The following is a 5,723-nucleotide window of genomic DNA, read 5'->3' on the forward strand; positions in this document are numbered from 1 at the left end:
CCTCATGTCGTTCTAAACCCGTAAGACCTCCGTTCATCTTCGGAACACAAATTAAGATATTTTTGATGAATTCTGAGAGCTCTCTGTCCCTCCCATAGACAGTAATGTAATTACCATGATCAAGGTCCAGAAACGTAGCAAGGAGATCGGTAAAATAATCCATGTGACTTCAGGGGTTCAACCGTAATTATACGAAGCTATGAGAATAGTTTTTGTACGCAAAAAAAACAAAAATAACGACTTTATTCAACAATTCGTCTCCTCCGCGTCACCCTGGTGCCATTTTGGAGAGTATCCACTGAACGCAAACAGCGTATGCTATTCTGTGTCAGCTGCGTCACGTTTTCTACGTTGTTTATGCTTTGATTTGAACGAAAACAATGTATCCACGTGACGCAGCTGTATCCATGTTGGATGTCCAGATTTTCAGGGAATAATGACTTAAATTTGGCTTAAACAGTCAAACAGCGTCCACAGCGACCGTATAGCTTCAGTAAACCTTCTTCCTTCTTGAAGCTTAAATGCTCCAGTTTGCATTGTTTTTTTTTTTCTGTAAAAATTATTATAACTCAAATTCAATTCATAATGAATTCATAATGCCTCCTTTTGTGTTCAGTAGGACTAAGAAAGTCATACGGGTTTGGAACGACGTGAGGATAAATGACAGAATATTGATTTGTGGGTGAACCGTCCTGTAGAGGAGGCACAGTAATGTTGCAACAACTGTCCGGATACAGGCTGCACCTATAGATGATTCCAGCTATTCCAACCTTTTGTTTTATTCATTCCGTGTATTTATAGAAGGTCCCAATTTTTAAGTTTTGAAAACTTTTTGGTCATAATCATTGATTGTTCAAAATTATCCTCCTGCTATACTGTAGCGTATTGGTGAAAATGTCACTAACTATCAATTTCCTTTCTACGGTTTTCTGTTTTGCAGAAGCCAGAGGCAAGAGTGATGGATATGGATCGCTTTTGGAGGGAGGTGACCTCGAGAACCCTGTGGAGGAGAGCTGTCTTCATTCCAGCGATGAAGACGATGGAGAACAAGAAGGGGGGAGGTCACAGGTGAGCGGCGAAGAAACGCCAAGTCTGGACTGCAGTGGCTCCAGACCGTTACTTCAAGACTCAGATGACGATGACGACCAAAGTCCCGCGTCTTCCAGAAACCTCCAGATGTCTTCCCAATCCGAGGAACCAGTTGAAAACCAGTCCTCTTTGGTTTCTCAGAGCCACTCGCCACAGCTGGTGTCACAAGCCCAACATTCAGGCGCAGATCCAAGCGTCGACGTCTTCTCCAAAGCTCCCTTTCAAATCGGAGAAGACGTAGACGGCGATGGGGACGTGTTCGCCAATGCGCCGTTTCCTCGCCTTCCAGCTCAGCCTCGACAGCCTGATATTTTCCTCCAGGCGCCCTTTGGTATGAAGAAGGAAGCTTCTGGAAAGGTTTACAGCAATCCGGCGGCCCAGCCGAGATTTTCTTCCCTTGACCAGAGCATCCTCGGCCAAGTGACCCCTCTGGCCTTTCGCCCCCAGGCACTTTCTAAGTATTCCAGACACTACGAAGGACCTGTGAACACAGACCCTGAACACAGACCGAGCGCTGTGACTTCTGATGGGACTTCCACTGACCCCTTCGTCTCGGCGCCCTTCCACCTTAAAGGCCGTCAAGATAAACGCTGAGAGAACAGCGTCTGTGAAACCGCACCGTACTACTTTTGCCCCCTAAAAGATTCGAGCTTAACATAATGAAATGCTGTATACTGAGTGTAATTTATTCAAGAATGAAGCACATTTATGGCCTCTGGCTCTCTATCTCTGGGTCAGCGTTTGATTGTGTGACATCTTTTGCTACCTCAGATCATGCTTCATTTCTGTCCTGTGTTTGTACCACGTCCACAAAAAACTGATTCAGCGCGTTGGATCGTTTTCTATTATGAGCATGAGCTTCAAGAATTATTTCCACTATTATGAAATGTTTGTATTATTCTCCCATCCTTTTACTGATGGTACTTCTACTATCATGGTATACCAGGCAGTTTTGTATAGCTCAGATCTGGCAGTCACACATCTTAAATAAAAAACAAGGGAAACATTCTGTCCAACTGTTGATAATAAAATATATGTAATAAGTTTGATTTTCTCTTAAAACACACTGGGCTATGAAAATACCTTGACATTTTAAATTAATTATTTACCTTCATGAAGAAATGTCCAGGTCACATTTCACCCCAAATGTAAAAGAAAACCGGTTTTAAGCACCATGAAGATTTATTTTTTTAAATTGTAACTTTTTCATGACAATTTCCTTCCAAATTCTTATTACTATAATATGGAATAAAAATACAGTAATATTTTTTTTTTCACTTTTATAATTTTTATATTCAAATCAGCATAAATTCAGTACAAGAAAACTACTATCATGTATACTTTACAAATTTACTTTATATTTTAAAATAATACAGTTATTTTTTATACAATAATGAGATTTTGCATTCTTGTTACTGCACACATGCTAAATTTTCATTAGAAATAGTGTTAAAAATAAGTAACGAACCCGCACACTATCAAACTTGCTAATTCTTAAACTTTATCACACGCATTTATTTGTTAAACTTTATTTTGTTCCCATGCACCTATCGTCGTTTCAGTTGTGCGGATTTTACGTTGATTGATTAAAAATAGTGTTACAATGAAAAAAATCTTAATGGTCCTAAAATAAGATTCATTTTCATTGAAGAAATATATATATATATATATATTTTTTTTTTCTTCTTTTGATTTTAGCGGTCAAATGTGACCTGGACAGGTTATGTCTGTCAGATGTATTATGTCTGTATGTATTTGTTATATAAGCACAACTAAATGTGGAAAGCATCAAATTGTCAAACATTGCTTTAACTAAACAAACAAAAAAATCACTGGAAATTATGTCTGCAAAAACCTGAATGAATTGCAGTTTTGACATTATATATATGACCGTTTTAAAATCTATTTTTCAAAAACCTTTTAGATTATCCATATGTTGAATGGCCGTTTTTCATTTTGACTCATTAAGAGTTTGCTTCAATTGAGTATTTCCCTGATAATCATGTTTAGCATGAATGAAAAAAACAAACAATGAAACAGCTGGACATTAAATCCAATTGATGCTGTATTATATTGCACACGACCGTAATAGAATGTTACTTAGATTCTGTTCAGTGTAATATTTGTTTTCTAGTTATCATTCCCTTTATTATGTGTAAACACAGGCAGCTCTAGTACCAAGATGCTGTTATCTCTGCTGGTCACAGTACCCACTAAATCAGTTATTAAATGCAGTATACGTACATGCATGTATGCTCAAATTCAATCTGATCGCATGAACCACGTTTCTTCTGCTGCATCGGTTTTCAGTACACCTGTTAAAATAGGCAGGTGCATCATACACTTTTTCACTAAGCGTTGAGGTAAAGTTTCTATTACAAGAGGTGAATTTTAGGTGTGTGTCCACGTTGCTCTTTGTGGAAAGGTGTTTTATATGAGTGTGAGATTGGGGATTGTTCATATTTTGTATGCTTATTGTCAAAACAGCCATGATTGTTTGGTGGCCTTGTGAATGAATCTGGAAGCGTTAGCTGGAAGAGTTATGCAAAACACTCACTGGTGCAGAATCTGTATCTAACAATAAATTAAACTTATTCAAAAGGTGTCATTGTGTTGACTTAATGCAGCAAATCAGCATATTAGAATGATTTCTGAAAGATCATGTGACCGTCAAGAAATTCCACTTTTCATCAAATTAATAAATTGCATTTTAAACTATAGTCAAATAGAAAAAAAAAAAAAAGTTATTTTAAATTATTAATATTTCACAGTGTTTACTGTATTTTTTGATGAGCATAAGAGACATCTTTCCAAAAAAAAAATTAAAGAAACTTTTTACAGGTAGTGTATATATTACATACAATTATTTACTACATTGTGTAATTATAAAATAATAACTACTATAATAGTGTGTGCGGGCCTTGGAGTATTTTGATGATAAATACGCTTATAAAATACAATGACATTTGCTCTGTCCAGTTCTGTGTTTGTAAAGGGATGGGTACAAGAAATTAACCAAAGAAAATAAATAAACCCTGCCATCTGGCGGTCTAAATGGGCGGAAGAATAGCTAATACGCGTTTCTTATGAGTGGTTCTTCCTGCAGGGGGCGCTGGCTTGTCTTTCCCTATCAGCGCTGAGAAAAGTAAATGCTGCACGTCACATCACCTATATTTAGATTAGTAAATAATGATAAAAATTATTAACATACCTGACCACTTAAAAACGACGTCTAGACCCCATCCTCAGCTTTTATGGTATTAGCAACCACGAGCCCACGTGGTCAGAAGAACTGTACACTGTCCAGTTTATATTTCTGAAAACTGTATACATGCAATTATATATTGAAATATTGGTCTACGTGGCGCTGACACGAGCTGGGAGTCACCATGATGCCACTATTTATGATCAATAGGTATGTATTCATTGCATTGAAAGTATAGTGCTCGCTGCGGATTTAGTTCATAGATGTTCTTATTTCATCTGTTTAATCATAAATTCGTTGCAGACTACTTCACACTTCTGTTCAGTTCTATAGTCTGGCTTAGGACACTCAATCTTGAATTTACTTTAAAACCTTTTTTCCCCCCTAATTTTTATAGTTATTATTGCTCTCGCGTCACAACACTACAAGAGCTGTTAAAGTGAATTGCAAAAAGATTATAAAAAGAATGAAAAGTATACATAAAATGAAATGAAATAAAAGAACGTAAAATATACAGTTTCACTTAAACATTCATTTGTAGGTTAAAAAAAAGTTATTTGACAGCAACCTGTCATCCCATTTGACACAATGTGTATTGAGGAGGACAGAGAATCCAGCAGAGAGTCTGGTTCCAGAGCTTTAACGGCTAAACTTCAGGAGCAGGTCAAAGCCAGAGAACAGCAGAGTGTCTCAGACAGAGCTGATGAGGATGAGGACCACCAGCAGGGTGATAAAGAACAGAAGAAAAGAAAGCATGAAGAACTAGAGACTGAGGTAATGCAGCGTAAAACGAAGAGTGAAAAATGTCAGAAAAACAGATCTTGCCGATAAAGCTGCCAGTTCAGCTAAAAATAAGAAAAAACACAAAACTTTGTCCACTGAAACTGAGAGTGCAAATACAGGTAATGCTGCCTTACTATGTTTGGTTATTTTTAAATTAATCTAGACAAGCTTGTTGATTTTGGTGGGCTTGAAATATTTTGGCACATTTTACCATAAATAGGATACAAGTTTGTATCCTATGGGTAGTATAGTTATTAAATCTATATACATACTTTTTTTTATGTTGGAATAACTGGTAACAAACAGGGTTGAAAGCATGAGCTTGATAAATGCAGCAAAGACTAAAATTATGTAAAAACTGAGAAAGTGGAATAATATTATATTTGTCTTGTATTGTTATGCTGCCAAAAAAAAAAGTTATAATTTCTTGGTTATTTCAAATTTATATATGTTTAATTTTTTTTTTTTTTTCTTAACTGAGGAAAGTTAATGCTGTAACAGGGCTGCACAAAATATTAAATATTCTGTTTTTGGTGTAATATCATGCACCAAATTTTGAAATGTCATATTCATAGTGTCAGGATTCTGGACTGTCTGTGTTGTGTTTTTGCTCCCCATGTGCTCTGCTACCTAGTTTTCCCTCATG

At 36.6% G+C, this 5,723-nt stretch overlaps 1 pseudogene; it reads left to right on the top strand.

The window, feature by feature from the left end:
• Nucleotides 1-4,882: 4,882 nt before the first annotated feature.
• The window catches only part of LOC107678366 (ATP-dependent RNA helicase DDX51-like), a 9,735-nt pseudogene continuing 8,894 nt past the window's right edge, over nt 4,883-5,723 (top strand).

Source organism: Sinocyclocheilus anshuiensis, unplaced genomic scaffold (assembly GCF_001515605.1).
Source record: "Sinocyclocheilus anshuiensis isolate Anshui unplaced genomic scaffold, SAMN03320099.WGS_v1.1 scaffold112, whole genome shotgun sequence".
Lineage (NCBI taxonomy): Eukaryota > Metazoa > Chordata > Actinopteri > Cypriniformes > Cyprinidae > Sinocyclocheilus > Sinocyclocheilus anshuiensis.